The sequence below is a fragment of the Cololabis saira genome, chromosome 20, assembly GCF_033807715.1.
Source record: "Cololabis saira isolate AMF1-May2022 chromosome 20, fColSai1.1, whole genome shotgun sequence".
Lineage (NCBI taxonomy): Eukaryota > Metazoa > Chordata > Actinopteri > Beloniformes > Belonidae > Cololabis > Cololabis saira.
In genome coordinates, this window is record NC_084606.1 from 38123169 (window position 1) to 38135927 (window position 12759).

Consider the following 12759-nt stretch of genomic DNA (forward strand, 5'->3'; position numbering starts at 1 on the left):
TTTTTTGAAATCACTAAATGTTTTTAAGTCAATCTTTCCGAAATGTCTTGTAGTGTGTAGGATTGCAACATATTTGTATTTATATTTCCATCATAATATACAAAGTTTGACTCATATCTATTTTATGAAATATCATGTGGCGCGAACATTAAAAAAACATCCATTTTTGTATAATACTAAAAACTATTAAAAAAAAGATGTCAAGATGTTAAGGAAATTAATTTATTTTAATATGAATCATGGTTGCACCACATTACTTTTTTTTAAGGCTAGTGCCAATTCATCTTGACAAAAAACTCTGAAATCACTTAATTTAAAAGTTTCATATGATTTTATGTGTACACAACATTCTTAATGTTTGAACTACTGCAATAGATATTTTTTTTATTATTTTAAAATTGACCTGTTGAAAATCCTTATTCGTCATTGACCCACCTACATTTTGCCCTTCTATCCTTGAGAGAAGCAAATATCTCCATAACATTCTGGTTAAAGTCCGGGATGTTTGACAAGTTTCTTCTCCATAGGGAGCAGGAACGCTGCACGATGGTGCTGTCAGCGTTCCTAAGGAAGGTTTGGATTCTCTTCTATCAGCAGCTCTCAGATTCAGCTGGAGTCACAGGAGTTGTGATGATGATCTGAACCAGAACCGTCTGTGAGGAGGTGAAAGAACACCAGCTCCAGCTCCGTGGAGGATTTAGGCCCCGTTTCCACGTAGCAAAAACTGTGCTGTTTTCATGCGTTTTGGCCATTCATTTACACGAAAACGAAGCTCAAAGTCTCCAAAAACCATCATTCCTGAAAACTCCGGCCAAAGTGGAGATTTGCAAAAACTCCGTCTTCACGTTTGCTGGTAAACAGAGGAAAACGGACATTTACCATGGAACCGCCAACCTTCCGATCATTGGACGACCCGCTCTACCACCGGAGCTACTGCCGCCCCTGTAGTTCCTGCAATCGCTTTTTTCACCATTACAAAAAAGAAAAAGCCATTAGTTTTGTGTTCATCCACCTCAACAACCAACTGCGTTCACGAGTGTCACGGTCAACCAAGCATGAATGTCTGTGGACCGTGGGAGGAAGCCAGAGTGCCCAGAGAGGAGAACATACAGTACTCTTAACGGTAAGACCCCAGCTGAAATGTAAAACAACTCCCCCATGCTGCCCTGCTGCAACCAACATGCTTTTGGAGGGTGGGAATTAAAATGACAGTGATCAAAACCAGTTGAGTGCATAAAGGTTTGCTTTACGCTGTTTATTCCAGCATGTAAATGATATAGACCTGGGGTCGGCAACCCGTGGCTCTAGAGCTGCATGCGGCTCTTTAGCGCCGCCCTAGTGGCTCCTGGAGCTTTTTCAAAAATATTTGACCTTTTTTTTTCCTTTTTTTCTTCTCTTTTTCTTTTTTTACCTTTTTTTCTTCTCTTTCTCTTTTTTTTCCTTTTGTTCTTCTTCTTTTTTCCTTTTTTCTTCCTTTTTTCTTTCCTTTTTAATCTCAACATTTCGACTTTTTTCTCGACATTTTGACTTTTTTCTCAAGATTGTACTTCAACGTTAATCTTGACATTTAGACTTTTTTCTCGACATTTCGACTTTTTTCTCGAAGTGCATAATGAAAAAACAAATATTCCCCCAGTTCTAACTAATATAGAAACATGCAGCATGTGTTTCTTCATTCTAATTCTGATACAAGACTTCATTTTTTGCGGCTCCAGACAAATTTGTTTTTTGTGTTTTTGGTCCAATATGACTCTAAAACATTTTGGGTTGCCGACCCCTGATCTAGTTAAAGGACCTGCTTGGACATATGGAGAATATTTCTGCTAACAAAGCCCTGAGTTGTGATGTGATTTCATCCATCACAGAAAAGCAGATTTGAACAGGGGAGGATTACTTCCACTATTTATGCTCCCGAGAGCGTCTAATGGAAGAACCTGCGAGGGGGAGAGTGTGTGTGTGTGGTGTGTGTGGTGTGTCTTTGTCTGACTGTGAGTGTGTAACAACACTGAATTATACCAAAGACTTATACCGTCATCACTTTCCTTTTAGTTTCCAGTTCCATCTGTGCTCTACGACTGACCACCATAACCACTAAAGCATGTTCTCTGTGACGTTTATGGCAGTCCACCCCAGCTATAGCTCAGGCCAGAGAGCACAATCCCCCACCAGAGGATCAGGGATAGAAAAACACATACTCTTCTTGGATCTAGACGCAATGTAATATCTGATAGTGTTATTTTACTTTAATTATCTATTTTCATTCACAATCAAACGAAAAAACATCTAATTTCTGGAGTGAGCAGTCAAACACAAGTGAATAAAACACCACAATATTACATCTCTCTCACATGTCTGCTAGCAATTGATGCTAACTAGTAGAAATATTGTCTATGAGCATCTAAGTATCAAAACTGACCTGGAAAGGCTGATTACATTATCTAAATGCTAAGGAAACTAGCTGCAGGCCTTATTTACTGTTTCCTTTAACCCTTGTGCTGTCTTCAGGTCAAGGAAGGAGGAAGGGAAGAAGAAAGAAAAGAAGGAAGGAAGAAAGAAAAGAAGGAAGGAAGGGAGGAAAGAAGGAAGGAAGGAAGGAAGGAAGGAAGGAAGGAAGGAAGGAAGGAAGGAAGGAAGGAAGGAAGGAAGGAAGGAAGAAAAGAAATAAAGGTAGGGAGAAAAGAGGGAAGGAAGGAAAGAAGGGAGGAAAGAAGGAAGGAAGGGAAAAAAGAAGGAAGGAAGGAAGGAAGGAAGGAAGAAAAGAAATAAAGGTAGGGAGAAAAGAAGGAAGGAAGGAAAGAAGGAAAGAAGGGAGGAATGAAGGAAGGAAGGGAAAAAAGAAGGAAGGAAGGAAGAAAAGAAGGAAGGAAAGGAGGAAGGAAAGAAGGGAGGAAGGAAGGAAGGAAGGAAGGAAGGAAGGAAAGAAGGGAGGAAAGAAGGAAGGGAAAAAAGAAGGAAGGAAGGAAGGATGGGAGGAAAGAAGGAAGGAAGGGAAAAAAGAAGGAAGGAAGGAAAGGAGAAAACAAGGAAAGAATGTACGAGGGGAGAAAAGAAGGAAGGAAGGAAGGAAGGGAGGAAAGAGGAAGGGAAGAAGGAAGGAGAGAGCAAGAGGAAAGAAGGAACAGGAGAATGAGGTCATTTTGATCCAAGGACACTACAAGGTTAATGTAGGACACATCTGACCATTTTAAATTAAAGGCATTAGCACCTTCTTCTTCTTCTTCTCTCTCTCTCTGTCATGTGTGATTCCAGGTTGGTTCCAGCGTCCTGCAGCAGTTCTCCACCACCCCTACCCCTCCGGTTGTTCCCGTTCGTCTCCATTCCGTCTGATTTCAGAGGTAGTCAGGTCATTTGGCACCGTGGGTTTGGATTTTTCAGGAACTGTTCAGGAACTGTTCTCTACGGAACAGTATCAGGGCCATGCAGGAGAAAAAACATTTTTTTTTTATTGTGCACTTTGAGAAAAAAGTCGAAATGTCGAGAAAAAAGTCGAAATGTCGAGAATAAAGTCAAAATTTTAACTTTATTCACGAAATTTTTACTTTTTTCTCAACATTTCGACTTTTTCTCGACATTTCAACTTTATTCACAAAATTTTGACTTTTTTCCCGAAATTGTACTTCAACATTAATCTCGACATTTCGACTTTTTTCTCAACATTTCAAATTTTATCTCAAAATTGTACTTCAACATTAATCTCGACATTTTGACTTTTTTCCACATTTCGACTTTTTTCTCGTCATTTCGACTTTTTTCTCAACATTTCAACTTTATTCACAAAAACTTGACTTTGTTTCTCAACATTTCGACTTTTTTCTCGAAGTGCATAATGAAAGAAAATCTCCCTCCTCTAAAATATTCTTTTTATTTTTCTCCTGCCTGGCCCTAATACTCTTCCGTAGTTCTCATATAGTTACCTTTATTCTTTGTTACTTTTTAACTCTAACTGTAAGCCGATCCTCTACCTTACCTGTAAAAACCATCAACACCAACAAAGAAGGAGCCGTATTCACACAGTCTTTCCATTGCTAACATAAATGTCCAATATAAGGAGTCAGTTCATTCAAACTTGATAAACCTTCCCTTCAATCTTATATGGATTATTTACATGAATATATTATATTACAAACCAGTCCAGTAAAGGAAACTCATTGGACCACAAGGAACCATCTCAACCCCCGCTGGAGTAAGAATCAATGAAGCAGCCTTGTGTTGCTTCACCGGGGTTAGATGAAACCACTTGACTTCTCAGTGGGGGACACCCATCGCAGTCGCCCAAATAAGCTGAGATAGCTGGCTGAGGGGGGGTCTCCATTAGCTCAGCCCCCAGCAGCTGATCTCTGCCCACCCCCCCTGACGGGGGTCTGTCCGGCTGGACGATCCTGCTCTTAGTTTACCACACCAGTCAACTGATGTGGTTGCTTTCATACTGCGGGAACACTTATACGCCAGAGGTGAGCAGCATTAATCATATTCCTAGTAGATCAAGGTCACTCATTACACTAAGTCAGGGGTCGGCAACCCGTGGCTCTAGAGCCGCATGCAGCTCTTTAGCGCCGCCCTAGTGGCTCCTGGAACTTTTTCAAAAATGTTTGACCTTTTTTTTTTCCTTTTTTTCTTCTCTTTTTCTTTTGTACCCTTTTTTCTCTTTTTTTCCTTTTTTTCTTCCTTTTTCCTTTCCTTTTTAATCTCGACATTTCAACTTTTTCCTCGACATTTCGACTTTTGTCTCAAAATTGTACTTCAACGTTAATCTTGACATTTCGACTTTTTTCTCGACATTTCGACTTTTTTCTCAAAGTGCATAATGAAAAAACAAATCTTCCCCCAGTTCTAACTAATATAGAAACATGCAGCATGTGTTGTCTTCATTCTAAGGCTGATACAAGACTTTTCATTTTTTGCGGCTCCAGACATATTTGTTTTTTGTGTTTTTGGTCCAATATGGCTCTAAAACATTTTGGGTTGCCCACCCCTGCACTAAGTCAAAGGTTCACAGGTTCATGTACTTGTGTTTAGTTATCTGTTTATAAGTGTTTGGTAACATAGAAAGGCTGTAATTCGTCTTTCAACTGATACCGTTCTGATGCTACAGTACCTCTGAGTAACAGTCCTGTGCATGTGGCAGGAGACGTGGCGGTGGCAGAGACGTGGCGGTGGCAGAGACGTGGCGGTGGCAGAGACGTGGCGGTGGCAGAGACGTGGCGGTGGCAGAGACGTGGCGGTGGCAGAGACGTGGCGGTGGCAGAGACGTGGCGGGAGACGTGGCGGGAGACGTGGCGGTGGCCGAGACGTGGCGGGAGACGTGGCGGTGGCAGAGACGTGGCGGGAGACGTGGCGGTGGCAGAGACGTGGCGGGAGACGTGGCGGTGGCCGAGACGTGGCGGGAGACGTGACGGTGGTAGAGACGTGGCGGTGGCCGAGACGTGGCGGGAGACGTGGCGGTGGCAGAGACGTGGCGGTGGCAGAGACGTGGCGGGAGACGTGGCGGTGGCAGAGACGTGGCAGTGGCGGGAGACGTGGCGGTGGCAGAGACGTGGCGGTGGCCGAGACGTGGCGGGAGACGTGGCGGTGGCAGAGACGTGGCGGTGGCCGAGACGTGGCGGGAGACGTGGCGGTGGCAGAGACGTGGCGGGAGACGTGGCGGTGGCAGAGACGTGGCGGGAGACGTGGCGGTGGCAGAGACGTGGCGGGAGACGTGGCGGTGGCAGAGACGTGGCGGTGGCAGAGACGTGGCGGGAGACGTGGCGGTGGCAGAGACGTGGCGGGAGACGTGGCGGTGGCAGAGACGTGGCGGGAGACGTGGCGGTGGCAGAGACGTGCCGGGAGACGTGGCAGTGGCAGAGACGTGGCAGGAGACGTGGCAGGAGACGTGGCAGGAGACGTGGCGGTGGCCGAGACGTGGCGGGAGACGTGGCGGTGGCAGAGACGTGGCGGTGGCAGAGACGTGGCGGGAGACGTGGCGGTGGCAGAGACGTGGCAGTGGCGGGAGACGTGGCGGTGGCAGAGACGTGGCGGTGGCCGAGACGTGGCGGGAGACGTGGCGGTGGCAGAGACGTGGCGGGAGACGTGGCGGTGGCAGAGACGTGGCGGGAGACGTGGCGGTGGCAGAGACGTGGCGGTGGCAGAGACGTGGCGGGAGACGTGGCGGTGGCAGAGACGTGGCGGGAGACGTGGCGGTGGCAGAGACGTGGCGGGAGACGTGGCGGTGGCCGAGACGTGGCGGGAGACGTGACGGTGGTAGAGACGTGGCGGTGGCCGAGACGTGGCGGGAGACGTGGCGGTGGCAGAGACGTGGCGGTGGCAGAGACGTGGCGGGAGACGTGGCGGTGGCAGAGACGTGGCAGTGGCGGGAGACGTGGCGGTGGCAGAGACGTGGCGGTGGCCGAGACGTGGCGGGAGACGTGGCGGTGGCAGAGACGTGGCGGTGGCCGAGACGTGGCGGGAGACGTGGCGGTGGCAGAGACGTGGCGGGAGACGTGGCGGTGGCAGAGACGTGGCGGGAGACGTGGCGGTGGCAGAGACGTGGCGGGAGACGTGGCGGTGGCAGAGACGTGGCGGTGGCAGAGACGTGGCGGGAGACGTGGCGGTGGCAGAGACGTGGCGGGAGACGTGGCGGTGGCAGAGACGTGGCGGGAGACGTGGCGGTGGCAGAGACGTGCCGGGAGACGTGGCAGTGGCAGAGACGTGGCAGGAGACGTGGCAGGAGACGTGGCAGGAGACGTGGCGGTGGCCGAGACGTGGCGGGAGACGTGGCGGTGGCAGAGACGTGGCGGTGGCAGAGACGTGGCGGGAGACGTGGCGGTGGCAGAGACGTGGCAGTGGCGGGAGACGTGGCGGTGGCAGAGACGTGGCGGTGGCCGAGACGTGGCGGGAGACGTGGCGGTGGCAGAGACGTGGCGGGAGACGTGGCGGTGGCAGAGACGTGGCGGGAGACGTGGCGGTGGCAGAGACGTGGCGGTGGCAGAGACGTGGCGGGAGACGTGGCGGTGGCAGAGACGTGGCGGGAGACGTGGCGGTGGCCGAGACGTGGCGGGAGACGTGGCGGTGGCCGAGACGTGGCGGGAGACGTGGCGGTGGCCGAGACGTGGCAGAGACGTGACGGTGGCAGAGACGTGGCGGGAGACGTGGCGGTGGCCGAGACGTGGCGGGAGACGTGGCGGTGGCCGAGACGTGGCGGGAGACGTGGCGGTGGCCGAGACGTGGCGGTGGCAGGAGACGTGGCGGTGGCAGGAGACGTGGCGGGAGACGTGGCGGTGGCAGAGACGTGGCAGGAGACGTGGCGGGAGACGTGGCGGTGGCAGAGACGTGGCAGGAGACGTGGCAGGAGACGTGGTGGCGGTGGCAGAGACGTGGCGGGAGACGTGGCAGTGGCAGAGACGTGGCAGGAGACGTGGCGGGAGACGTGGCGGGAGATTTTGCTGTCATGCACCTCAGTTGTTCCACACGCCGGTCCAGTTAAGACGACGATGCCGCCGTCTGTGTGGAGTGTATTTAGTAATGGTCCACTACCAATGGTAATGGTAACCTCTTTTGATATGTTTAGATGTGTAACAACTCAAATGAGGAGAATGAAGGTGTTGCTTTGTCCCATGACTGTTTGGGCCAATCCCAATACACCCCCTACTTTCTACCACTACCCCTAAAAAAGAAGCCACAGATTTTAGGGCCCTTGTAATCTTCCCAGGGTCCTGTCCCAATACTCCCACTACCCCTACTTTTCAGCACCACCCCTAAATTTAGCTTGCTACGTCACTGCGTGGTTTAGGTTCGGGTGCGTAAGCGACTGCGTAGTTACGTTTGCACATACGTCACACCATATCAGGAAGCTGAGAGATGAAAGCTGTTTTAATTTCAGCTGTAGCGCTGTTGATATGGCACTTTATTAAGTTTTAATATTTTTTCAGGCGTAAAAGTAACCGTTAAGATCCCCAACCTGGGCTCAGTTTATCCAAATAACGCCTGTTAAGAAACTTGATCTGAAAATTTCGGGATGAGAAGAGCCGCCGGCTCCGGAGCTGATTTATGGTTCTGCGTTAAATCGACGCAGAGCCTACGGCGTAGGGTACGGCGTACGGCGTAGGGTGCGCGTCGCCGTGTAACCTACGCTGTAGGCTCTGCGTTGGTGTAACGCGGAACCATAAATCAGCCTTTATTGTGGCGAGGTTTGAAAAAGATTTCGCAACAACGACCAAGAGTGAATATTATGAAAGTAAAATATATATTTCTCGCTAGAAATGTAATCAAAACGCATTTTTATGCAGAAACTAACTCAAAATATTGATTTTATTCACTTAAAAAATAAGAAATGTCCGCCATGTTTTTTTGTTTGATTCAGTCTGTAAATGATGACGTAAAGCATTCTGGGAAATTTTTCTAGCCCTCTGTCAGCGAGTCAGCATCTGAAATCCCTCTCTCTGAAGGGCTAGATTGATACATACTAGCCCTCTTATGTCCACTAGCCCTACATGCAAAGAGGAATTGGGACACCACTACCCTCACGGGAACGCGCAGAATTTAGGGGTAGTGCTGAAAAGTCGGGGTAGGGGGGATTGGGACTGGACCATTGTGTCCTCAGGGACAGGCTGGTCTCAGCTCGGGGGTTTGTCCTCAGTCCAGACGCAGGAAAGTGTGTGAGCAGTGAAGAGCAGCAGGGGGTGTGTGTGCTGTAATAACCTCACACCTCGCCACCTTGTGCACTGAACACATAAATCTGCACTTTAACAGAGCTGACTTATATTAGGACTTATCCATCTCATTTATATTCAGTCCCTCTTTTACATGTCATACATATTCCAGATCTTTATCTGTTGCTTCAAATAAAGCATACATAAATCCATACACCATTCATGCTTATTTCATGGTTATGATAGATCTTTATGAAGTCTTACATTACTAAACTATGTGATTTCATCCAGTAAAAAATCAATTTTATGATACAGCCATAACTAATTAATAATCACGGCATCGTTCCAACTTCAACAATCTCTGATGTCTGTGTCAACAGTTAGTGAAATCACAGTGGAAAGTGATTTATATCTGAACTGTTTCATGTTGAGCTCTTTGCTACGACGGAGTATTAGGGCCAAACTAAGACAAAAAAGAAATTGGAAATTACGAGAATAAAGTCATAATATTATGAGAATAAAGTCGTAATATTATGAGAATAAAGTCGTAAAATTATGATAATAAAGTCATAATGTTGCGAGAATAAAGTCGTTATAGAATAAAGTCGTAATATTACGAGAATAAAGTCGTAATATAACGAGAATAAAGTCGTAACATTACGAGAATAAAGTCGTAATATTATGAGAATAAAGTCGTAATATTACAAGAATAAAGTCGTAATATTAAACTAATGTGTGTTTGGGCCTCCTCCTACCTACTACCTTTTTTTTATCATTCTCATTTTACTAATTGAACTTGTCTTTACTAATTAGGGTCCGAGCACCAGCGAGGCTTGTGTGAAGCCCTATTGAAATCGCTAAGATTATTATTATTCTTTTATCCGAAAACAATTGCGTTTTTGAGCTGCATAACTTACTCGAAAAGTTGTGAAACTTGGCAAGCACGTCTCATGTGGCAAAAAATTATGTATTCTAATAGTGTCAAAAAGGGGCGTGGCCTAATGGCTCAACAGCGCCCCCTAGAAAACTTTGTGCTTCAAGCCCCACGATACGGTTTGAAGTACATGAACGAAAATCAGTACACACCTGTATCATGTCGCAACTTAAAGAAAAGTCTCTTGGCACCATGGCCAAAACCCAACAGGAAGTCGGCCATTTTGAATTAATCGTCTCATTTTGGCGCAATTTTATGCCATTTTCACGTGTCGTACTTTAACGAACTCCTCCTAGCAATATCGTCCGTTCAGCATAAAACTCGCTCAGGAGACACAAAAGAGGTTAACGATGAAAAGTTATCAAAATCGTGAGTTTTCGTGAAATGGAGTGGCCGTGGCGCCGCGTCAAACTTCAACGCTAAACAGGAAGTGATACTAGTAGCTGATTGGCCGACATGTGATTCTGCTATAACTTTTGAATGGTTTGGCATAGAGAGTCGTGGGTGTTGTCATCGGACTCGGTTTTGAGTCCTTGACCATCATTGGTGAAAATTAGCCCCACCCCTTCTTCTGATTGGTTTTCCTTATTTTCTGCTATAACCTTTGAATGGTTTGACATAGAGCGTCATGGGTGGTGTCATCAGACTTGGTTTTGAGTCCTTGACCTCAATTGGTAAAAATTGTACGTGCGAGGTCCCGTTCATCGCTGCTTGCAGCTTTAATTGTACTTGTCTTTGTTTCTGTATTCTTTTTCTTATTGCATTTTTACCTTTTCTGCTTTTAACACCTTACCTGCCTATACTGGACTACGGATGGAAACTAGCCTTGTGCTACAATCTGGCACATTTACATATGTATATATGTTCATCAATGTGCATTGTCCTGAGAAATAAATAAATAAAAAATATATTTATAATATATTTAATATTACGACTTTATTCTCGCAACATTATGACTTTATTCTCGTAATTTTACCACTTTATTCTCATATTAGTATGATTTTATTTTCGTAATTTCCTTCTTTTTTTTCTTAGTTTGGCCCTAATACTCCGTCGTACTTTGCAGCAATGATGGCTTCATCTTCTTAACCAGCCCATCCAAACCAGAGTACTGAACAATCCTCCTGTCCAGACTGCATCCTTGCATCTAATCACTGTATCTTTCTCTGTTAGTTGGTGTGTCTGTTATGAATGCTATTATTCAATATGCACTTAAAGAAAGACAAAACTAAACCTAGAAAACAATCTTGATCCAGGATTGTTAGTCAGTTGTAACGTCATATTCAATCTCTCCTTTATAATTCATTTATGATCATTTTTCTCTCAGTTTTATTTTTCAGTTGTCAGTGGATCAGGTGCAACAGCTCAGTACGGTTTGGAACTACTCTGAACTTTTAGCAGAAACTAACGGACATTTAAGCTGTTTTAGGTATTTCAAGCTAATTCCATACAGGAATGTCTCAGAAAATTAGAATATTGTGATAAAGTTCTTTATTTTCTGTAATGCAGCCAGCGTTAAGCCCGATTTATGGTTCCGCGTTAAATCGACGGCATGGCTACGGCGATGGGTACGCGTGCGACGCACACCGTACGTTCGCGTCCCCGCGTATCCTACCCCGTAAACTCTGCGTTGGTGCAACGCGGAACCATAAATCAGCCAAGTCCTTCACTCATCTCCGTGCAGCAGTTTCCTGCACCAGCAAGACGCTGCTCTCTGATTATGGCTCACAGTTTGAAAACCCCAAATACAAAATAAATGAGAGAATATTTTATGAAATCAATAAACAATTCCATCATCAAAATTATAACAAAGGTTCAAAATATCTTGCTTTGCATGTAATAAGACTAGGTAATATATTAGTTTCACCTTTTAAGTTGAATTATTGAAATAGATTAACTTTTACACCATATTCTAGTTGAATTATTGAAATAGATTAACTTTTACACCAAATTCTAGTTGAATTATTGAAATAAGTTAACTTTTACACCATATTCTAGTTGAATTATTGAAATAAGTTAACTTTTACACCATATTCTAGTTGAATTATTGAAATAAGTTAACTTTTACACCATATTCTTAACCTGAAGCATTTTTTTGTCATATAATTTCGTCCAAAACTTGTATAAATCGAAATGTGTTTCTTTGAGTGGCAGCCCTGTCATGGCTTGGCGGACAATAAGTTCTGGTACCAGACCGGACTGAACAGGGCCATGCACAGGTGCTGTATGCAGGTTAGGTACAGTCTGCTGCAGAGATGAGCGGACCTCAGCAAACCTCCATGAGCCGTTTCTTTACTGGTTGTTCGAGTAAAAGAAATAGTGATGATCAAGTGGAAAATCCTACCAAAAAGAAAAGCAAAAGCTTTAATCGCAAGTACGACATTATGTATATAAAATACGGATTTGTTGCAACGGGCGATTTGGAGGCGTCAAACCCACTATGTATTTTATGTGGAGAAACGCTCGCCAACGAAGCAATGAACCCATCCAAGCTCCAAAGACACTTAAATACAAAACATCCTTCTCTCAAAGACAAACCAGTGGATTTTTTCGAAAGGAAAAAACGTGAGTTAGATTTGCAGAAGCAAGTTTTAAAGGCCACAACCTCAGCTAACGTCGCTGCAACGAGGGCTTCATATCTCGTTGCTCACCGGATTGCAAAAGCTAAAAAGCCCTTTACAATTGGAGAGGAGCTAATACTGCCCACTGCAAAAGACATCTGCCTCGAACTTTTGGGGGAAAAAGCAGCTGGCAAAGTGTCGCAGCGGTCTGGCAATTGAAATAGGCTGTTATTTTCGTAAAATGAGTCGCCACCTGTTGGTGGATAAATATATGTACCTGAAACCATTGTAAAGTTAGTAAAACAATGATAGCCTGCATTTTAAAATGCATTGTTTTTTTCTAAAATGTTTATTAAAATTGACATAAATTGTCAACCGGTCCCTGAGCTTTTTGTTTATACTTCTGCTCGGCACAAAAAAGGTTGGGAACCCCTGCTCTAGTGTATCTCTCCGTTGCCTTGAACAGGCTGTGTGCTGCAAAATGTGCTGCAATTCGGTCCAGAATTTCCCGCGCTGTCCTGCAGATGTGACGTCACATGACGCTGCATGTGCGTTCTCCCCGTTCTCCCCATGGATGTATGGACTGGATCGGACGTCAAAAATGGCCACCCATTCATTTCAATGCATTCTGCTCAGCCAG